Below are 24,688 nucleotides of genomic sequence, written 5' to 3' on the forward strand. Positions count from 1 at the left end.
AATGGTTGGTATGGTAGATTCATATTTAAGCAAGAATAAAAATAATGTAGTTCTCCTATGTCAGTTTGAATTCTTAGCTTCTTTCAGGCAAAGTCTATGTTTTAATTTTTATATTTACTAAGGTACCTAATATGAGGGCTTTATATAAATAGATTTTTATTTCTACAGTTTTCATGATATCTAGCATAATACCTTTCATACAGAAATGACTTTTTTTATACGTTTTAAAAATTTCTTAAAAAATAATAAAATTTTAGACTATTACTAGGGTACGCATATTTTGGTTACATAATTTGCTTTTGTACATTTTAAGTCAAAGTTACAAGTATGCCCTTCACCCAGAATGTGTGCATCCTAAATGCACCTACACACAAATGTGTAGGGGTAAATTTACCCAACCCTTTCTCCTCTCTCTCACCTACTTGATTTCCACTGAGTTTACTTCCACATGTGCACATAAGTATTGATGGATTAATTCCAATTTATTATTGAGTACATACGGTTTTTGCTTTTCCATTCTTGTGAAACTTCACTTAGAAGTTTCCAGTTCCATCCAGGTTGTTACAGAAGATACTGGATCATCTCTCTCTTTTTTTTTTTTCGTAGAGACAGAGTCTCACTTTATGGCCCTCGGTAGAGTGCCGTGGCCTCACACAGCTCACAGCAACCTCCAACTCCTGGGCTTACGTGATTCCCTTGCCTCAGCCTCCCGATCTTTTGTTTTAATGGCTGAGAACACCTGGTACTCATATACTACATTTTATTATTCCACTCATGTATTGATAGGCGGTTGGGTTGTTTCCACATCTTTGCAATTGTTAATTGTGCTGCTATAAACATTTGAGTGCAAGTGTCTTTTTCATAAAATAACTTTTTTTTTTCCTTTTGGGTAAATACTCAGTAGCAGGATTACTGGGTCAAATGATGGGTTTACTTATAGCTCTTTGAGGAATCTCCATACTACTTTCCGTAGAGGTTGTACTTGTTTGCAGTCCCAACAACAATGTAGAAGTATTCCTTTCTCTCTGCGTCCATTCGCATATCTGTTTTCAGATTTTTTGATAAAAGCCATTCTCATTGGACTTAAGTGGCATCTCATTGTGATTTTGATTTGTATTTCCCTGATTATTAGATATGTTGAGCATTTTTAAATGTTTTTTGTTGACCATTAGACTATCTTCATTTGAAACATTTCTGTTCATGTCTTTTGCCTACTTTTCAATGGGGTTTGATTTTTATTTTTTTCTGATCTGCTTGAGTTCTTTGTAGATGCTGGTTATCAGTCCTTTATCAGATGTAGGGAATGAAAATATTTTCTTCCATTCTATAAGTTGTCTATTTACTTTATTGATTGTGCCCTCAGCTGTGCAGACACTTTTTAATTTGATCAGGTCCTATTTATTCATTTTTGTTGTTGCTGTGATTGCTTTTGGGGTCTTCTTCATAAATTCTTCCTCCAGGTTTATATTTATAAACTTTTTTTCAACATTTTCTTCTAGAATTCTTATAGTTTCATGCCTTAGATTTAAGTCTTTTATCTATCATGAATTATTTTTCATGAGTGGTGAGAGGTGTAGATCCTGTTTCACTCTTTTACATCTGGCTATCCAGTTTTCCCAACACTGTTTATTGAATATGGATTATTTCCCCCAGTGTATGTTTTTGTCTGCTTTGTCAAAAATTAGATGGGAATATGAGGATGGTTTTATATCTGGGCTCTTTGTTTTGATTTATGGGTCTATTATATCTGTTTTTGTGCCAATGAGTGTTTGTTGTTGTTGTTTAATAAATGGATTTTAGGCTAACATATGTGTCCTATTTTTTATGTTAGTTTTTAAAGTTAGTTTTCTAGAAAAAAATCAATTATTTCATTGAAACCTTCTCAGATGGTGATAGATTAGTTAATTATTACTGGAAACATTCTTTACATTTTGAATACAGCTTTATAATTTATTTTGTCAGTTGAAAGCAAAAATTCGGCAAATACTTTTAGTTGTAGCACCTAGGAAAAATTTTTAACCCGTTTTATGTAGCATCTTCTGATAAAAGAAATTTAAAATATGGTGGGCAAATTCTTAGCAATGAAGTGGCACACTTAGGATATTAACTCAGGGAAATGTTCTGGAAAATATAAAAAAGGAAAATAAGAGAAAAACGATAAGGTACTTAGGATACCAGTCTAGGGTCTCTGACAGTGAAAGTCAAAGGCTTTCTCAAAAAAAAAAAAAAAAAAAAAAAAAAAAAAAAAAAAAAGAAAGAAAGAAAGAAAAGAACAGAAAAAAGAAAAAAAAGAAGAGAAAATAGAAATGAGGAAATCATTAAAGAAGAAATTTCCAGAAAACAGATTAAAATTGAAGGAGAAAATATGACCTATGTTTCCATACTGAAAGAGCCATAAAATGCCTAGCCTGATGAATTTAAAAAGACACTTCACTTCAGAGGTCAAATCACAATCTCAGATCACTGTATATAAAGGGAAACATCCCCAAATGAAAAAAAGTAATTTACATAAGTCATGGAAGAAGCCCAAGTGCCCATCAACCCACAAATGAATTAATAAATTGTGGTATGTGTACACCATGGAATATTATACAGCCTTAAAAAAGATGGAGAGTTTACCTCTTTTATGTTTACATGGATGGAGTTGGAACATATTTTTCTTAGTAAAGTATCCCAAGAATGGAAGAAAAATTACCCAATATACTCAGATCTGCTATCCTGTTTTCCCGAAAATAAGACAGTGTCTTATTTTAAGGTGTGCTCCCAAAGATGCACTAGGTCTTATTTTCAGGAGATGTCTTATCTTTTCTGTAAGTAGGTCTTATTTTCGGAGGATGTCTTATTTTTGGGGAAACAGGGTGAAACCAATATATAATCACCCACACTTCCATATGAAAGCTAAAACCCAACCATAGCCCAAGAAGAAGGGGAAGGAGGAGGGGGAGGGTGGGTGGAGAGAGGGTAATCGGTGGGACCACACCTACGGAGCATTTTAGAAAGGTACATGTCAAATCTACTAAATGTAGAGTATAAATGTCTTAACACAATAATTAAGAAAGTGTGATGAAGGCTATGTTAACCAATTTATTGTAAGTATTTCAAATTGTATATAAAACCAGCACATTGCACCCCATAAATAAATTATTGTACATAGATGTGATTTAATAAAAAAATTAAAAGGAACATGAGAATAAAAACTGCTACTTTTTCAATAGTAATAAAAACCAGAAGATAATACAGTAATTTCAAAATTTTGAGAAGAAAATAAATTCTAATCTGTAAAATTTTCTAGCCAGCTGAAATATCAATTACATCTGAGGGCAAAATAAAGGCAATTTTAAACACAAGATACCTGCAGCTTCCCATGTACTTTTTAGCAGGAAGCTACTGAAAATTGCTCCTCATAATAAAGACAGACACAGAAAAGACAGGAAGATGTAGGATTTAGGAAACTGGATTGTGCCAGAAGGGAGGTGAAGGGGGTTCCCAGAATGCTGATTCAGGGAGATCCCGGGTGCAGTTCAGGTGGTGGGCAGGAGAGCCGCTGGCCTGGAAGGCGGCGTGAAGTCAGCACCCAGTAGGGATGGTGACTGAGGGTGTAGGCATGTGTGAGTTTTCGTGTGTACACGCGGGTGTGGGAGGAAGTGGACAGATTATCTGATGCTCATGACATTAGCAGGAATGTCACCTTATATTATGGGCACACTTGGGGAAAAATTGTATTGATAGGCACATTAATAACAAACAATTATTCTTTCCAGAAAATATATAAATTTCTGCATGAGAAAGGAAATGTGGTCTCGGCGCACTCCATGTCTCAGCTGTAAATAACATTCCCATGGTCCTCACACTGTCAATATTGAATATTAATTTAAATGGAAATGTGATAAAACATATTAGGAAGATAAGGGAAGAATGTGTGTGTGTCCTGCCAGGATGGGTTTAAGAAAAACGTTTCATTTCCCATGGTGATAATTCAATAGCTAGAGTCTAAAAATGAGACATAATCAGAGGTAGCAGGATAGGCATGCAGTTCAGAGATGTGGTCTCAAATACTTCAGAGGGCTAAGAATGGAAAGCGGCCGCCTCTGGGCCATGGGCTCGTGGGAGGACACGGGGCAGGGGACTCCTCTCTCTCCTCACTCAGCTTTCTTTTTTGGTCTTGCCCTTTGAACAATTCTAAACTGACCAGATGAAATGAAGAACTTTATTCTGATCTTTGGGAATGAAATGTGTCAGTGGCTCCTACTGTCCCATCTGGGGTGCCACTAGTCAGGGCCAGGACTGGCCAGGTCTCGGGCCCAGCTTAACTATGTTCTGGACAGGGACCGCTGTGCTATCTAGCTCAGGAACAATTACCCTTCAGTGCCTGAGGGCTATTTGCTTTAGCGGAAGGGAGACAGAAAGACAGTATTTGAGGGAGAGAAGCAGACTTATTAGAAGAGTACCTCTTAGCTGTCTTTCATGGAGAGACACCGTGCAGGCATTCTGCCAGCAGAAGCAAAAGAGTCAGAGTGAGGGAATCTGGAAAGAATAGCATGCACACGCTCCTGACTGCCTTCTCCTGCAGCTTATGGATGTGATCCCATGGCTCTTAGCACCACAGGTGTAGAGACTGCCAATCACTGCTGTGGTAGGAGAGCCGAAACCCTTCCCGGTGCCCTTATCATCAAGGTGTTATATTACCAAGGTGTTACAGTTGTTTCTTTTTTTTTTTGTAGAGACAGAGTCTCACTTTATGGCCCTCGGTAGAGTGCCGTGGCCTCACCCAGCTCATAGCAACCTCCAGCTCCTGGGCTTAAACGATTCTCCTGCCTCAGCCTCCCGAGTAGCTGGGACTACAGGCACCCGCCACAACGCCCGGCTATTTTTTGTTTGCAGTTTGGCCGGGGCCGGGTTTGAACCCACCACCCTCGGGATATGGGTCCGGCGCCCTACCGACTGAGCCACAGGCGCAGCCCAGTTGTTTCTTAGATTACTGAGTGTGTCCAGGCTTTCCTTAAAGCTATATGGTCTACTACAGAAAGGAATGATGTTAACTCCATAATGTTGCCATATAGAAATTGACGTTTTTTCCCCATAAGCATGTAAATTCTTATTAGGCACCAACAATGTCACTTCTTTTAGAGGGACACTATTTCTGCAGAAGACTTCAAAGATGAGAGTAGAAGGGAAGAAGGGGAAAGTAAACTGCTGCCTTGCTCTGTCCATAAACAGTGTCTGAGGCACCGTGGAAAACTTGCAGAGGTGCGATATGCCACTTTCATCATGGAGCTGTCCATTTTGTTCTGGCATCCCTACAAGGAGTTTATATGTGGATATTTTCTTTCAAAAGATGATTCTGATTGGATGTGCTCTTATGAAATCAGTGGGTGGAGGGCGGCGCCTGTGGCTCAGTGAGTAGGGCACCGGCCCCATATGCCGAGGGTGGCGGGTTCAAACCCAGCCCCGGCCAAACTGCAACAAAAAAATAGCCGGGCGTTGTGGCGGGCGCCTGTAGTCCCAGCTGCTGGGGAGGCTGAGGCAGGAGAATCGCGCGGAAGCCCGAGAATTAGAGGTTGCTGTGAGCCGTGTGACGTCATGGCACTCTACCCGAGGGCGGTACAGTGAGACTCTGTCTCTACAAAAAAAAAAAAAAAAGAAATCAGTGGGTGGAAGTGGACAATGGTTTGAAGATTTTTCCTTTGCTCTAGGAATTGAGGCAGAGGAACTCAGGGGACAGATGCTGTTGGCATTGGACATATTTAGAGCTGGCTTGCCAAACCAGGAGCCCTCCTGCCTCTGTTAATCCATTATTAAGTGTTACTTGGGGAATTAGGCTTCCTTGGAGTCAACGGTACTTGCTCTTTCTCTGACTTCGCCTGCCCCCACCTTCTCCCTCTTCTACCCCAGCCTCTTTTCTTGCCAGTGAGCTACTGAAGCCCTTGTTCTTTTGCACAAAGACCCCGTGAGTCCCGGATCCCACCAGCTTAGCGCCCAGATGGGTTAGATGCACTTGTACCCATGGGTTGTGGTTGTGTCAACCTACAGTAACTTTGGTTCCAAATAAACTCTGAAGTCTTCTTGCCAGTTAAGGCAAACAGTATTTATTTTTGAGTGATTACTGCTAAGAGGGCCTGGGCATGTACTATGTGGCCAGTTAATTGAAAATTACTTCCTCTTCTCAATTGGCTGCTCCTCGCCACAGAAAAATGATGATGCATCTGACAAACTTCTTGTTGTGGGTTTTGTGTCCCAGCTCAGCTCTAAATATTTAAAGCAGCCTGTTCTCCATTCTGTATGCCCTGAAATAAGCTTTTGAATGCAGCATGTTTTGTTCTCATTAAAACTACCCAAGATTTTCTAAGTATTGAATAAAAGAATAGGCATTAGTAGGTCTGGGTGTGTCTGGCTGTTGAAGCCAGGAGGATGATTTACCTGTAAGTCCTCAGAGAAATAGCCACTATGCACACTGCCCATTTCTCTGCTTCTTGCAGGAATTCTCTTGTAAAGATTTAGGAAGCCTTCAAAGTCCCCTTTTCCTATTCCTGATAGAAAACCATATTTGCAAAGGCCCTTTATGGCATCAAGACAGAGGCCAAAAGGATCACTGTGGATTAATGAGCGAAGGCCAGTTTCCTGGTTAGCTATCTGGCCCCCTTTATAAAAAGAGTACTTGCTAAAATCCTCTGTTGTTGCTAATGTCAAGTAGACTGTACTTAATGTTTTTCTAGTGTGTGAATTAGGATTAGGCAAACAGCATAGAAGTCACATCTTTAAAGTTCTCTGGGTCCACAGAACTGAATATTTGGCTTAGAAAACCTATGCCACTATTCCAGAAGACCAAGGTTGCTATTCCCGCTGTCAATTTTTCTACTCCAGTGCTCTTAACCCAGTTTGTCAGGACCTTAATTTCTTTATCTGTGAGTAGTAAGTAAAATAATGTAGGACAAAAAGTTATACCAATACATTTTTTTGTTTAGCCTTTATAATGTAAATGATAAATGAAAATAATTTTTTTTGCTGCTGCTATTAAGATGACTTGATATTCTTATGCTTATAGTCTAGCATATGAAATAGGGGATTATTTGATATTCAAACAGACCAGCAGAAATAAAATGACTGTAATTTTTTTGTGGAATATGAACACAAAATGTTTCTAGCTCAGGAGGATTTGATTAAAGTAGACGTAAGTACAAGCCACTAAGCATTTTTAGTTGCATTGATACTTCTCTCAGAATTCCTGCAGTATTTACTTGCTCTGCTATGCAGTTAGCACTTAATCAATTAAGGATGTGTGATAGGATATTAAAATTATCAACTCGAGAGTGTTCAGACTTTTCCTCTGCCAACGAGAATCTGTAATTGGCAGCCAAATGTACCACCCACCTTCCAGTCTGTTTCCTAAAAGCTATTTCACAGTAAAAAAATCTGTGGCAGAGAATGGAGAGGTAGGCAGGAACAGGAGGAGAGACAAAAGAGGGTAGAAGAGAAGGTTTTTCAAGGGGTTATTTGCAAGTGAGACGCTCTAGAGAGAGAAAGCTATGAAAAGCTCGGTGATGAAGCACAGAGTGCGATTGTTTTAAAGTTGTTTTTTGGAGGTCGATCTCCATGTGGAACGATTGGACCCAGTGGTTCCTGGCCTTAACAGGTTCCCACCCTGTTAAAATCACCACGGCATATTTTATGTGAATGTTTTCTCTGTCCAACCAAACAGTGTCATCTTCTTTGGCATCCTTTCCCAACAGATTCTTCCCAGTGAATCTTCCACTTTAAGCCATCAGGATAATTTCTGTGAAACACACATATAATCATGTTGGAGGTCAGGGTCCCGAGTCCCTGAACCCAGTTGACCTGGTTCAATTATGGGGCTGAGCTAGTAATTGAGCTAGTAATTGAACTGAAGCACTGCAGTAACCAAAAGCAAAAGTGAGTGGAAACTGAAAATAAAACCGGAGCAGCACTGGCAGGGTGAATAGAAAGCAAAGTAACTATACAAGTTCTGGGTAACAGACAGACATTTTATTTAGGAAGAACAATGAGAAAGTTTAGAGCATTTCCAAAGAGATTTGAAAGCAGGTCCCTTTTCTGAAAGAAGAAAAGGTGAGAGAGAGACAGAGACAAAGGCCTGCAGGGGGATTGAATACTCCACTTGAAATTGGCTGCAAGTGTTTCACTGGCCTCTCTGTGCCTCCAGGCAGGATTGCCCTTTTTATTGGTCATTGATGGTCTCTTTCTATTGGTCATTGGTTACCTAGGTTACTTCTTTTCCGTATTCTTATGAGCCCTCCAGTCTTCCTGGTTCAGCAGGCCGGGTTTTCCTCCCATCCCCTGGAAGCCCCTTTTTTTGTGTCCTTTCTCGAATCCCTTTTTAAAGCCCTCTCTAGTGGATGGACCACCATCTCCTCTTATTCCAGTCTGCCACAGATGCCCATGCACACCAGTATGAGCCACTTGCCCATCTGAATGCGTAGATGGCACTTGTCCCAACTCCCATCCAAAGTGGCCTTTTGTACTGCAGTAAATGATGCTGATTCTCACTTGAGGAGTTAAGAGGAAGATTTTTCGGTAGAAGATGGAGGGCAGGGATGATCTCCTGGATGCTTTGATCACCTCTGCCTCAAGCACACATGTAATGCCACCCAGAGAGGTAGAGGCAGCAGTGCGTCCCTCATGAAATCCATCCCGGAACAGGAGGCACCAGTGATGCCAGGGGAGGCCTGGAAACAATGCGCCTTGATAGGGAGCAGGGTTATTACTGTCTTTCTTTAAGATTTCCGGCGCAGGAGAATACTTGGTTTTATTATTGTTTTTCAAGTCTCTGCAGCCAATTCTCTCCTGTGGGAAACTGTCCACTCTCCTTACCTCCCTGATGATGTAGTAGCGACTCACTCCCTCGGCTTATCCCAAAGATTAGAGAGCAATTGCATCACATGTTTGATGTGACAGATGTGGGAAGGTCTGGTGACCATATGAGGGGCAGCTTCCCCAATCTCTAGAAATCACAGTACAAAGACAACAAAGGGACTGATTAGTGTCTCCAAGGCCAGACACTTAGATCCATGCACAGTAGGACCTGTGGAGCGATTCCATATCTTGGGCTCTGGAGATGGAGTGCTGGGCCCAGGAAAACGAGACATCTTGGCAGAAAAAGTGGCAATGAGGTTTCCATCAGCTGCATGGGGCATTAACTCCGGCTGGCATATGTAGTACTTACTTTCCAGACTTCGGATTGCCTTTCTAAGTACTGTAGCCATGAAATAGTATAGTTCATTTTTTAAAAAGATTAATACAGGCGGTGCCCAGGTAGGGTGCTGGCCACATACACCCAGGTTGGCGGGTTTGAACCCAGCCTGGGCCTGCTAAACAATGACAACTGCAACCAAAAAATAGCCAGGTGTTGTGGCGGGTGCCTGTAGTCCCAGCTACTTGGGAGGCTGAGGCAAGAGAGTCACTTAAGCCCAAGAGTTTGAGGTTGCTATGAGCTGTGATGCCATAGCACTCTACCAGGGGTGATATAGTGAGACTCTGTCTCAAAATAAAAAATAAAAAAGAAAGAAAGAAAGATAAATACTATTCCTTTCAAGAGACTCCATCAAATATTTTGGGTCCGGAATTTATTTTGTTTTAAAGTAACTCAAAGTAAATAGAAAAGTAAAGTGATACTTTTTAAACAAAAATATATTTTGTTTTAAAGTACCTTAAAGTAAATAGAAAGTAAAATGATTTTTCTTATTTAGTTGTTTTGGTTATTCTAGTCAATTTCAGTTAAAAGTAAAATCTCTCAACTTGCTTAAAGGGGAAGGTACGTGCGATTATGACTATTTCTAGCAAACTCAATCATGGTACAGAGAGGAGGGAACCAGTCAAATACTGAAACAAATGTCCTTAGCAGCTGGACAGTAGTGAGGAAGGGAGGGCAAAAGTTTAGAAAGGAGACACATTCCCAGGCCAAGGTCATCACCTGCAGGATGAAGCCCACATTCCCATGTGTGTTTAGAGTCCTACTCGCCTCTTCCTCTTTATCTTTCTGCATTTTCCCTCGTACCTCCCTATGTCTGTGCTCCACGTGCCTCTACTAGGCTGTCCCTGAGCGCCACTCCCTCTCACACGCCTCTGTGCTGTTGCATGTCCTGTTTTCTCTCCTGGGAAACCTGGTTTCCTTCTCTTTCCATCTTTGTATACTCACCTTTGAGAATTAGGGAGACGTCATCTCCCCTATGGAGATGCTCCTGATTCCATTTCTAGTCACATCCCAAACATCTGTAAAACGTTCTGGAATAGGGATGCCAAGTGTGGATCCTGTTCTATCACTTAGTGCTGTGTGACCTTGGGCAAGTTGCTTACTCTTTCTGTGCTTCAATTTCCTCAATTGTATAATGGGGATAATAATTAATTACTTATAAAATTATGATAATGATAAAGTAATTATTTTTTTTATTAATTTTTTTATTAAATCATAGCTGTGTACATTAGTACGATCATGGGGCACCATACACTTGGTTCATAGACCGTTTGACACATTTTCCTCACACTAGTTAACATAGCTTTCCTGGCATTTTCTTAGTTATTTTGCTAAGACCTTTACATTCCACATTTACTAAGATTCACATATACCCTTGTAAGATGCACCACAGATTAGAAAGTTTCCTGTAAAGACATAGCAACTCAATAATTATAACTTTATATTTTTAAATCATTTATTATCACCACTACTACCATTACCATCATCATACGTATCTCCCTCGTGATTTGATTCACATGAATTTTGTTCAGTTATAATTTGTGTCAATCTGACCATATCTCATGTACCTTTTATCCTCAGGGCTTAATACAGTATCTGGCATGAATGGTGTGTCCAGTATTTTTGAAATTTAATTATTGGTGTCTATGCCTTCTTGTCCTTATTAGGCTATAAGCTTTTGTTGTTGTTGTATTGTTTTATTTTTTGAGATAGAATCTCATTCAGTCACCCTGGGGTTGAGTGCCATGGCATTATAGCTCACAGAAACCTCAAACTCTTGGGCTCAAGTGATCCTCTTGTAGCTGGGACTACAGGTGCGTGTCACAATGCCTGGCTAGTTTTCCTATTTGCAGAGGCAGGATCTTGCTTTGCTCAGGGTGGTATAAACTCATTTTTTTTTTTTCCAGTTTTGACTGAGGCCAGGCTTGCACCCGCCACCCCGGTATATGGGGCCAGTGCCCTACTTCTTGAGCCACAGCTGCCGCCCTTATAGACTCTTAAAGTATTCTTTCTGCTGTGCAGCCGTCATCAGGAATGCTGAGGCCAGTGCTTTGTACATAAGTATTCAAATTCCTCCGAAAGAAGTCAATGAATTAATAATGGGTGTGTAGAAATGACTACTTAAATGTTGGCTTATAGAGAGCAAGGAAGACCACAGGTGTCATGAGAGGCCTGTCTGAGCCAGTCATGTTGCCCAAGTTGGAGGACTGAAGGCAAATATTGTGCTCTGATTCTTTATTTCCTAGACCTCTGTTGAAATGCAAAGTCAGGCAAGACTTTGACATCTTTGTGTTAAAGAGGAGGATCTATCTTGTGAGCCTGAAACCAGTGTGTGGGAGTGGTAAGAGAAAGACTAGAAATTTGTGTGTGGACTAAACTCTCATGAACTTTGTGATTCTCGGAAGATTCTGTGCCTCTTAGCTTTAGTAGTCTGTATTTCCATGAAATCGAGAGCCTTATAATTAAAAATTTCTTTGCTTGTACAAACTCTAATGGGCAACACTTGATTGGATATTTCACTATGTTGCATTCATTACAAAGTAAAGAGTCTTACATTCCATTTATAATGACCCCCCCAGTTTTTTTTCTGTGTGTTTCAGTTCACTGGGAAAATCTTTAAAGGTTACATTTGAACTCAAGCGACTCTGATTTTTTTTAACTTAAACCATTCCCCCCAAAGCTCTTGATCTCAACTTTATATGACACTCTTTAAACAAAACATAAATTCAAGGCTTGAAGAGCTTAACAAGTGTCCCTTTAAAGGAATAGTATTTAATAGTAAGAGCTACTAAATAATCAATCCAAAGTTCAGAATGGTATTAATAGAAGATGATGTGAGAAGGATCAAAAACAAGTAACACTCTTGAGGCATGAAAAACACCACTTTAAACCCTTTCACGAAAATATTCATGTCCTGTTCTCAGAAGTCAGATCAAAGTGTTCCACTCAGTTTGATCCCTGGTGAAAGAACAATATGATGTTGAACTCTTTGTAACCTAATGAAGGCAACATAGTGAATATGTTCAATGTGGCAAATGAGATGCCTAAGACGCGATGGAAGCACAGTGGGGAGTTGAATGGGGATGCTGGTGGTGATAGAAGGACTTTCTAGAGGAATCACATCATTGTGTGATTCTTGCAAGTGTGGGCTTGGTGGGGCAGCTGCGGGAAGGAAGAAGGAGAGGACTATAAGCAGGCAAGAGCTGCTGGAGCTAAAGAGATGAGATTGGTTAAGGGGACACATGAGGCTGGAGACAGGAGGCCGACCACAGAGGGTCTTAAACCCCATGCTGGGGACCTGGACTGAGATCAGTCCTACCCCAAGTGCTGATCTGTGATGATGTAGGAAGTTTGTGCCAGAATGCAGATCAACACTCGTGCCTTGAGTAAATATTGATGTTAAAATACAAAAGTCAGATGAACCAAAGAGCAAGCTTAGTGATGTGTTTGATTTGTGTTCTGGCATGAGCTTCTTATTTGACCATTTCCAGAAAACTGTCATGCCTCTGAGTCCTGCACTTTGAGTGGTGTTTTTTAGGGGATATATTGTGCTTGCTGTGGAAGATGGGTGTGAGGGCTATATATTCAGGGGCAGGGGAAGTAATTCTGGAGGGAGATGATAAAGGCTGAACTCAAGCAGTGGTAGCTGGAAGCAGAAAAGAGGGTGGCTTTCAGGAGTGTAAGTATTCAGCACAGAAGCAGGGCATGGCGAGAGAGAGAAAATTAAAAAATGATTCCTAATTTTCTTGATTCAGTGTCTAGGTAGATGGTAGTGGAAGAGCTGGTGAGGGAAACAATACATGGTCTCAGGGGGGAGTTTAAAGAGTTGACGTTTAGTGCATGGAGTGTGAAGTGGCTGGGACCTCCACATGGATGGGTTAAACAACCAAGTGGAGTTGATTCTCCCAAGCTTGGTGGAAGAGCTCTGGGATAGCGGTGTGCATTTGAGAGGCATTACCATTGGTGGTATAGAAAATAAAGAGTGTGAGAAGGACAATAGCCCAGGATAGCTGCCCAGGGCACACCAGAATTAAGGAGACAAAGATTGGCATTCTGGAGGAGTAAGGGGTCCTGGGAGCCCAGAGGGCAGAGAGCTTTTAGAAATACTGAGCCAACAAAATTATCAGGGCATTCCAGCAGAATATCAATGAACTATCTCCACTGGAATTATTAATAAAGATGTCTGTGATGAAAGCTGGGGCAGAGTAGTGGAGAGGGCAACTGCAGCACTGCCGAGTATTTCAAAAGAATTGATTCTGAAGATGTGGTGGAGGCTGGTCCCTGTGTCCTCCTCCCCAAGGTGAAGAGTAAAACTAGATTAGCACTGAGATGCTTTCAGCTCTAATATTCTAGAATCATAGATACCATTTTGAACACTTAATGTGTGAAAGGCATATAATTTTCTTACAATCCTGTAAGATATTGGCATATCACTTTTTCTGAGACTGAGAGAGCTTGAGTGTCATGCTGGGCTATATACAGTCAATGAATTTCTGAGCTGAGAATTAAAAGCTAGGTTTGTGTGGCAACAAAACTTGTGTTCTCTTACTCCCCTGCGTGATGATTTTAAGGAGTAATAAGGTACAAGTCAGTGTGTGAATTGAATTTTGGTTGTCAATCATTCCTAAGAGCCACCTTGCTATATTTTCATAGGCAATCTCCTCTAATAAAAGGCAGAATGTTCCTTTTGAGTAACATGAACAAAACTCAGGGAGGACTTTGAACTGCTCTGATATTAGGTATATAAAAGACCAGGTTGATCAGCAAGTGACAGGGAAATAGGAACTTTTATATAGACAGAGAAAAATCAGTCATAACATAATAGTTTATGGAGGCAATGCATTTTTCAATTAAATATCTCTGAAGATGAGAAATGCTTGGAGACATAATTCTCATTCAGTGGAGAAAAGCCGATATTGAAGCCAATTATCTGATATAGTTAAGAGAAGAGCTCATGCATTCCCTTGAGTCTATGTTAGGAATTCTTGTTTTCAAAGTTTTGGCCAGCTTACTGGGGGGAATGATCTATGGAAAATGGTGGGAAAATATTTTGATTATCTTTACACCTTTAAAGAGCCAGTAGTGTTAATGGGCTTTGGAGAACCAGGTATAATAAATAAGTATAGCCTAAGTTTTCAGAAGCATTCTGATTTGGGTATTCAGACTTTTCTAGAAACTGTTTTTAATGCAGAAATTCTCTGTCAATTAGTCTTACAATTTCTTCTTAATGCTCCCAAATAGTCCTCTCAGATATAGTCTAATGTATAAGGTGTTTTAGAGTTTATCCAAGTAGTCCAAATATTCAATTTTATTTTAATCTTTGATTTTCTGTTTCTTTGTTCTTTTTTCTTTTTCTTTATTTTCCTTTTTTATTTTTTACTTTTAAAATTGTATTTTATTTTTTAAATTTTAATTTTTTTTGTATAATCAAATATCCCATTTTGTAGTTCTAGAGGCTACTTAGCTCCATGTCCAGCTAATACTTGTGTTAGGATCTGGAAGCAGCCCAGTCCCAAGGTGGAAGTGAGGTGAGGAGCCTACAGGCCTTCTAGGCTGCCTTCAGTCCTTCTCTGACCTGCCTCTCATTCTTACTGGATTCTTGCTCCACATTAATTCAGTGACTGAAGCTATTTTGTGACAACTCTAGGCCTAAGTCCTTTCCTTGACTTCTTACTTGTTATTTCTGTTAGTTAGGCTAAGCGAGGCTTTAGCACAGCAACAAACAACCCCCCAAAGCTTATTGGTTTCATACATGAAGGTATTTTTCTCACCCATGAGAATGACAGTTTTCTAAGTCAAACTCCTTTTAAGAAGTGATGTAAAGATCTCAGTCTCTTACATCTTGTAGCTGCAGCATGTGGAAACGTGGCTTTCAGCTTCCCTGGGGAGGGAGCATGAGCCAGAGTGGTGAATGCCATCTTTTCTGTGCTTTCTCTTAGAAGGGAAACTCTCCTGCTCACTACCTGTGGGCTAAACTGGCTTACACGGCCTTCCCCAATTGCATGGGGGTTTGGAAACTGCGGAAAGCACGTGGACTTTGGTAAGCAATAAATGTCTCTGGCGTAGTATACAACTGTTATGGATGGCATGTCTACATCCCTCTTATATTCATATGTTGAAACCCTAGACTCCAGTGAAATGGCATTAAGAGATGGGAACTTTGGGAGGTGATTATGTCACGAGGATGGAGCTCTCATGTTGGAATTAGTGCCCTTAGGAGCAGAGACCAGAGAGAGCTTGCTTCTGCTCTCTCTGCAATGTGCCATGCGAGGACACAGCAAAAAAGACAGCCATCTGCATAACAGAAAGAGGGCCTTTATCAGAGCTGACCATGCTGGCAGCCTGGTCTCAGACTTCCCAGCCTCCAGAATTATGAGAATTAAACTTCTGTTGTTAAAACTATGGTATTTGCTTTAGCAGCCCTAGCTAAGACAATAACGTCAGGCTTTGGAATTGGTGCTTGCTCTGTTATGATTCAGTGATTGAAGCTGTCATTTGTCAGCCCCCTGCTGAGTCCTGGCTTGATTTTCTGCTTTGTATTCCACAGAGGGTTTGCAATTCTGCCTTGATTCATTCAGGAACAGGTAGACACTGGACCTTAGCTTATAGGTGGATTTCTCCAGCTATCTCCCTGCTGTTTAGAGCCCTGCCCCCCCACACACACACACACAGACACAAGGGCTATGCCAACACTTGTATGTGTGTTACTGCAGCAGAAATTCTCACAAAAGGGGTGGGAAGTAGCCATGGCCCTTTAATCAGGGGAGGAGTAAAGCCTGCCAGGTGATTGTGATGCAGCCCCTTTCCCCACAGTTCCCACTGGAAGCTGCTCCCAACTCTGTCTGACTTACATGGTTTTTGGAACAGCAAAGAGAGGGGTATTGAAGCTGTTTCTATTCACAAGGCTCTTGATGGCTGCGTTAATAGATACTAGAGGTTGTTTGTAACTTCTGATTCTGAATATCTGCATCTTAGTAGTATCAGGTAGCAAAACGAGTGAGTTAGTGGAGAAACTGCACACTGAGTGTTCTCTACTGTTGCTAGACCTCATCCTACTACCCTCCAGGCTTACAACCAGATGGCTTCTCCTCTAGAATGGTCAGGATCCAACTTTTCAAGAACCAGTTGGGCCAGCACACACTGCGTTTCTTCTGCATCAGAATGGGATCAGTCCCAGGAGAGATCACCCATGCTTTTCTTTTTCATTTTTTCCTTCCTTAAAAAAAATGTGATGAGTTGACTTTACACAGTGGAATGTTCTTTGTGGCTTAACAAGACATAAACAGTAGTCTTGGAGGGTCTTGGGAATATACATGGTGGGATTTAGGCTCCAGAGGACTTTGCCAGTCCTGGTGATGAAGCTGCGTGCGATTGGCTCCCTTGTCTCATTGAGTCATAAAAGGAGGGGGTGGACGTGGCTGGGCTGACCCCAGTTGGCTGATTATTCAGTGCAGACAGAGCTAAAGAAAAACAGTCACCCGTTGGCCTTTCAGCTCTGCTCCTTTCCTGTTGTTTCTTCAGCCATTTATAGTCTAGTGTCTGGACAGAGCTAGGCCAAAGTTTGGCAGGACTTTAGGCAGATAAATCACTTGCAGACCAACAAGGGCCTCGCAGCTTTACTAGGAAAGGGCAGATTAGAAAAGCTTGGATTGAGGTGTGCTGATGTCTTCTTTTACTGGCTGAGTGCTTTCATTTTAACCCTCACCACGGCCAAAGGACAACTCCACAAGGCCACATATTCCGCATGTTCAGCTGGTAAATGCTCTGGTAGGCACTTGGTGGGCAGAATCTAAAGATTCCCTGTGGACAAATGAATATTAGTTGGAGGTGATATGAGACATGGCAATGACATGGGTTGTGATGTCCTGCCTTACTGTTACCAGCTTCCACTCTTGTATAGGGCTTTACTTTCTACTTATAAATAAAAATAGAGCCTTTAGGTTACACTTGATAGAAAAGAGAGGCAAGAAAACCACCTGTAAATCATTCTCTATTTGTCCTCCACCCTACATGTAACAGTTATGTTTTTAGAATGCCTGTCCTACCTATGTTATACTCACTAGCTTTGCCTTAGGTTAAGAGTCCACTATGTCCCACCTAGAATATTTCAATAGCATCAGGACTGGTCTTGCTACCTCTAGTCCTAATTTCCCTGATTTATTTGTTGTTGTTGTAACTGAGTGATATTTCAAAACTCTAATAGGACCCTGTCACAGCCCTGTGTAAAATTTCCCAGTGGGTTTTGCTCACCTAGGAGGTAGTTCCACCTCCCCTGTTTGAGTAGCTGAGGCTTGTTGCGACATGACCACTTGTTTTCCTTTACATTCTCTCACCTCCCTACACCGGCTGCGTGCACCGTGATTTAGCTCTGTGAGGGGCAACCCGTCATCCCCAGACTGTAACTCACGCGTGTCTCTGCCCCTTCCTGCATGTTGCTATCCAGGACACTGCTCTCTCACCTCTTCATCTTGAAACTCTAATAATCTTCGGGTATTCAGCCCAGACATTACTTCCCCTAAGGAAACATTCTAGATCCCTTCAAGTGGATTTAGAGACCCTGTATCTGGGATTGGCTAGTATTTGTTACACAAAAATCATAATTTTAATTTGCTTGGAATCTCCAGGTAGACCATGAAGCTCTCAAAAGTAGAAACTATTTCTTATTTACCTTTGTCTTTATCATGTGCAGCTGTTTTTGGAAATTCTATTCTGTTCTATTGCTATATATGGCTAATTAGGCTGTCTTAATAATTGCAGCTTTATAATAAGTCTTAGATACGGTCAATGCCACAACTTTGTTCTTCTTTTTCAAAGTTGACATGGCCATGTATAACCTTTACATTCCCCATACATCTAGATTTTGACAAATTAACCTCCCTGGGAGTTTGATTGGGATTGTGTTGAATCCAGAAGTCAATATGGGGAGAATTGACATTTTAGTAATATTGAGTCTTCTGATCCAGGACCGTGGTAGAGCTCTTCATTTATTTAGAACTTTTGTTCTTCCAGAAATGTTTTACAGTTTACACTGTACCCATCTTGTCCATCTTTTGTCACTTAAAACAACAACAAAAAACCCTGACATGAAAACTCCAATTTAAGAAGCAAGTAAGTTGAGAGAAGATTTTTTGCTCTCCAGATAGATTCAACAAAAAGCTTCTTAAATATACCTAAATCCTTCATTGGAAAAAAAAAATATTGGAGAGTAGATACTAAAAACACTACTGACAAATGAATCTCTCTTATGATTTAGAGAATTTTCATTCTTAAGAGACTTTCTTCGAATCCAAAGTTGTCAGAAAGTCTTTAATCTCACCTTTGCTGCTGCTGCAGGTCCCTCTTCATGATATGACCTCACTCTCCTATTTTATCTTCTTTAATTTCAAAAAAATAAAAAAAGATAAAAAATTACTTTTTAAAAGATTTCTGCAATTTTGTTTTTTAGTCCTTCTACCAACATTATGACTTTTACTGTCTATCCAATCCATTCAGCACAGGCTGCTGGAATAATATTTCTAAACTGTAGCTCTACTCATGAGCCTACAAAGTCTGATAATTAAGTGTGTGAACTTGTTACCATGCACTTTCATTGGCAGCAAAGTATGTACAACTCTGTAAGAGTTCATACTCTTAGTGTATCAGTGTTTCACAGCTGTGTTGGTGTTAACAATGGTGGGGTGTCGCTGAGTAGTATTCCTTATTGTTGTGTGTTTTTGTGTGAACATGTTAGAGCTTGAATTAGAACAATGGACAAACATTACATTTCTTGTTAAAATTGGCAAGAGTAGAAATTCAATGAGGGATATGTTAGTCCAAGTTTATGTGGACAATGCCATGAAGAAAAGGGAAAGAGAGTATCACTGATGAGGAGCAGTCAGGGTGGCTGGTAAAGAGCAGAACTGATGAAAACATTGCAAAAATTCATTGAGTTGTGCATCCCAATCATCAGTTGCTTGTGAGAAGCATAGCAGACCAAGTCAACATTGATACAGAAGCAGTTCGAAAAATCTTAACTGAACATCTTGGCATGAGAAAGGTGTGTGCAAAAAATGATCCTCAAGAAACTGACTGATGAAAAAAAGCAAAGGACAACTGAAGTTTGCCAAGACCTTTTGGAGAGGCAAGATGCTTTTTGGGCCATCTTATCACTGGGGTTGAGATATGGGTGTGCCAATATGATCCTCAAACAATGTGTTAAGTGCACAATGGAACTCAGTCTCCACAACCAAAAAAAGTTAAATCAGTCCAAACCAAGAGTTAGAATGATATTGCTAACCTTTTTGGTATCAGAGGTATTATTCCTTACAAATTTGTATCAACTGGACAAACAGTTAACCAAGTTTACTATTTGGAAGTGCTGAAAAGACTGTGTGAAAAAGTTGAAAAAGATCTGAACTTTCTGCCAACAACTCATGGCTCTTGTGTTATGGCAATGCACCAGCTCACATGGCACTCTCCATGAAGGAGTATTTAACCAGTAAACAAATAACTGTATTGGAATATCTTCCCTACTGGATTTGGCTCCCAATGACATTTTTGTTTATCCCAAGGAAATATTGAAAGGAAGACATTTTGATGACATTCAGTACATTAAGGGTAATGTCCTTAAAATGATGACATCTCTGATGGCCATTCCAGAAAAAGTTCCAAAATTACTTGGAAGGGTGGACCAGATGCTTGAAGGGTGGACCTGGCATCAGATATTAAGGACCCTTAGCTTTCCAATAGGAGTACTTTGAAGGTGATCATGATCATGGTGAGTTTAGCAATGAGGTATGTACACTGTTTCTAAGATGAATTCACAGACTTAATTGTTAGACCTCAGATTCAAAAACTTCCAGTGCCGTTCTAAAAGCTAACAGATGTCAGAATTTCTTGGTCTGGCATTAGTACCCTTCACACCCTTCAGTTCTCTTTTCCATACCCTGACCGGGGTTTCTTACTCTAAATATCTGACCCTAAAGTTGCTACCTCTTAGTTCTTCTCTAGCATTTATCTGTGATTCTATAAATCATATTTTGCTGCTGAGTGTGTGCATATGTGTGGACGTGTGTGTGTGTGTGTGTGGCTACGTGTGTCTATATACCCCTATCAGATCATGAGCTCTCTATGGCCAGTAACTATTTTGTTTATCTCATAGACCCCTTAGGACTGGGCACCACTACTTCCCAGTAGAGGCCCCAAAAATATTGGCTGGTGGTGAATAATGCAGAAGTTGAACGGAGCACATGGTGTCCCGGGTAGGTAATATATGAGAAAACACACAGACCTCCCACCCAGAAGCCTGCACCCAGGACTCGGCTGGGAGCAAAGAGAAAAAATGAGTGCTCTTTCACTTCCATGTAAGGGATGTATATTGATTACCTCAAGGTCAGATATGAAAATATGCTATTAAATACTGTTCCCTGAGAAGGAAATACAAATTCATGCTTAACTAATTCCTAATGCAATGAAATTAAGCTTGGTCCAGTTTTCCATCTGCTGCCCCAGGCTTATGGTCACGACCAGGAGACAGGTGGACTTCATGAGTGGTTACATGAAAAGGAGTGTGCCTGGGCAGCAGCTGGAAGGCCACTGATAGTCAGGAACAGCATAAAAGGAAAAGCATCACTTTCAGCCAACTGAAGAGATTCTCAGCTGACGGCCATTCCTCAGTGAAGCAGTCTATAGTCAAAGGCTTTTTTACTGAGGCTTCAGTACTCTTGGGCTGTGTGATTAATACATATTTAACTTTATAGAAAACCTACCAACCTACTGTTCAAACCTTGGCTCCTCATACCATCGTTCTCCAATAAGAGAAACTAGGGTCTATGGAGAAGTGGCAATTCTAGGACTGGGGCAGGAAATTTGTAAGATGAGTTGAGAATATCTTGTAATATCAAAACCAAAATAAAACCAAAACCAAAAGTGCTAGGGCAGGGGTGTCAAAGGGACACAGAGGCACTGAAAGACCACTCCCCTGGCCCCCCACCATGGCCAGAGCTAAAACATTAGAGCAACAAAGTAAACAGTATTGGGTTGAGGGTGGCGCCTGTGGCTCAAGGAGTAGGGCGCTGGTCCCATATGCCGGAGGTGGAGGGTTCAAACCTAGCCCCGGCCAAAAACCACAAAAGAAAAAAAAAAAGAAAAAAGAAAACAGTATTGGGTGGTATCTCAAAGTATGAAAGAGATAACCATGTGTTCATACTGATGTGAATAAAATAATAAATTGGAGAGAAGAGATGAATCTCCCATGCATAAGAATTCCAAATAATTATGTAAATACTTTACCCACGGAGGCATAATTCCTCACTCCTCATGTATGAGTTGCACACTGTGGCTTCCTTCCAAAGTGTAGAATGTGGAAAGGGGAAAAGAGGGTCAAGAAGAGTAACTTTATTGCTGAGAAATCTAACACTGCCATAGCTAACGTCAATAGCCAAAAATCATATTGATTGTATGTACTCTTGAGAAAAAAATGTCTTAAAAAGAATCAAGTTGGAGTTCTCATGATACTTGATTTCCAGAATTTCTATAAAGCACAGCAATCAAAATAGTGTGTTTTGGCATAAAAACGATATACATGTAAATAGAATAGAATAACCAGTCCATCTAGCAATAAGCTCACACATATACGATCAATTGATTTTTGACCAATGGAGAAAGAACAGTCTTTTCATCAAATGCCACTGGAACATGTGGATTAAAAAAATTCTCTCCATTCCTATTTTATCACATCATATCAAGAGTGCACATAATCAAGAGAATTTATGGAGAAGACTCCAATGGTAATCACAGCAGTGATGCAAATAAATAAATGGGACTTTATTAAAAAAGTGATATGACTAATTTGGTTCCCTTGCCTTTTCATGTACATTTAAGAATCAGCATGTTGATTAAATTCCATTGGGATCTTGATTGGAATTGCATCGAATGTGTAGATCAATTGTGGGGAGATTGGCACCTTAACTACACTGACTCTTCCAGCCTCTGTGCAGAGTATATTCCTCCATTTAATTAGGTCCCCTTTGTTTCATTCATGTTTTGTAGTTTTCAGCATATAAATCTTGCAATATTCTGTTAGATTTACAATGGACTATTCCATGCTTTTGGTAATAATGTAAGTGGAACTTTTAAAAACAATTGGCTAATTGTTCATTGCTAGTATATAAAACTAAAACTGATTTCATATATTGTTTTATATCCTGTGACTTTATTAGTTCTAGTAGCTTTTTTGTGGATTTGTTGGTTTTTTATTTTTTGTCTGTGATTAGAAACAGTTTTATTTCTTCCTTTCTAAACTATTTTACCCTCTCTTGCCCTATTGTACTACGATCACCTCAAGGATGGTGGTGAACAGGATTAAGGAGAGTTTATGTCCTTGTTCCCAATCTCAGAGGCAAGGGATTCAGTTTCTTAACACTAAGCGTGATGTCCGTTGTAAGTTTTTTGTGAATGCCTTTTATCAGATTGAAGAAGCTTCTTTCTATTCCTAAGTTCCTGAGAATTTCTTTTTTTTTTTAGAGACAGAGTATGACTTTGTCACCCTCGGTAGAGTGGTGTGTCATCACAGCTCACAGCAACCTCCAGCTCTTGGATTTAGGCAATTCTCTTGCCTCAGCCTCCTGAGTGGCTGGGACCACAGACACCGCCACAACGCCTGGCTATTTTCAGTTGCAGTTTTGCTGGGGCCGCACCACCTTCAGTATATGGGGCCGGCACCTACTCACTGAGCCACAGGCGCCGCCTTAGAATTTTTATTATGAATAAATGTTGAATTTAGTCGAAGGCTTTTTCTGCATCTGTTGATGTAATCAAGTGCTTTTTACTCTTTAATCTACTATGGTGAATTATATTGATTGGTGGTGGAAAGTTGAGCCAGCTTGAATACCTGGTACAAATCCCACTTGATTATGATTATGATCCTTCTTGTATATTGTTAGGTTTGATTTGCAAGAAGTTTATTGAATATCTTTGTGTCTATGTTCATGAGGGATATGTCTATAATCTTATTGTCTTGCAACATCTTTGTCTGGTTTTGGTGTCAGTTTAATGCTTGCCTCATAAAATGCTTTGGGAAGTATTGTCTTCTTTTGTAATTCTAGAACTGTTTCTATAGATTTGGAGGTGTTACTTCTTCTTTAAGTATTTAGTAGAATTAACAAGTGAAGCCTCCTGGGTTGGAAGTTCTTTTGTTTAATTTGTTTTGTTTTGTAAAATCATGAATTTAAATTCTCTAAGACTAAGAACTAGTACTAATTAGGCATTGTCTCTCTCCCCTTTCTTTCTCTCTTGTGAATTTTTGCAATTTATATCTTTCATGGAATTTACCCATATCATCAAAATTATTGAGATCAAGACTTAGAGTTGTTTGTATGCTCTTACATTTTTAGTGTTTGTTCAGTCTATAATGATGTCTCCTCTTTTCTTCCTAACATTTGTAATTTTTGCCTTCTCTCTCTTTTCCTGGGCAGTCTAGCTGGAAGTCTGTTTTCCTGGCTTTGTCAACCACCAGCTGTGGGCTTCACTGCTTTTTGTCTTTTGTCTATTTGCTCTCAATGCTTTTCATTATTGCCTTTCTTCTGCTTGCTTTGGGTTTGCCTTGCTTTCCTTTCTACTTCCTTAAGACAAAATCTTAGATCACTGATCTGAAACCCTTTTTCTCTTCTAATGCAAGCCTTTGATGTCATAAATTTCCCTTGAAGCACTGCTTTTAGTATTTTCACCAATTTTGATATGGCGTGTCTCTATTTTTATTCTCAAACTAATCATCTGTGTGGTGCTAGCCAAACAATAGAATCACCTGTGGAGCTTTGAAAACTACCAATATCCAGTCCTAACAAAACCACATGAGTCAGAAAATCTAGGAATGAGGCCCAAGCATTGCTTTGTTTTAAAAACTCCCCAGATTGTATAATGTTCACCTAAGGTTGAGTATTCTTGTGCAACCTCATTGGAACTGATCCCTAAACTCTCATGTTCTAATCTTCATCTGGATGTTTGTTGAAAATGGGCATTATGGCCCCACCCGTAGAGTTCTGATTCAGCAGGTATGCTACTGTGATCTGTGGAAACTGAAGTTTTAAAAAGTAGCCTGCGTGATTCTGATGCACGTGGGCCTCAAACCACCCTTTGAGAAAATCTGCATTAGAAATCCACAAAATAAAGAAGTGGCTCCTGCTGCTGTCCCAGCTGTATGCTTTTCAAAAGGCAAAAAGTAGCCAGAATGCTGCTAACCCTCCTTGGGGAGGGTACTCCCCACCCCCCTCGCCACTGTGCTGGCCCCGAGCAAGTGTAGGATGGCACAGTTTTCCTTCCTGGGGTCCTTGGGATGGCTTCATTACTGCTGCTGCTGCTGCTTTCAATATCACTTTGCAAGGCCAAGTGGAATTACTTTCGTAGATATCAGTCTGCTCTGTCCAAATGACTCCCTTCGCCTTTGCCCTTAGCTGACTACTCCTTAAAGCTTCATCCAGGAAGGTTCTG

Source organism: Nycticebus coucang, chromosome 4, assembly GCF_027406575.1.
Source record: "Nycticebus coucang isolate mNycCou1 chromosome 4, mNycCou1.pri, whole genome shotgun sequence".
In the NCBI taxonomy this organism is placed as follows: domain Eukaryota; kingdom Metazoa; phylum Chordata; class Mammalia; order Primates; family Lorisidae; genus Nycticebus; species Nycticebus coucang.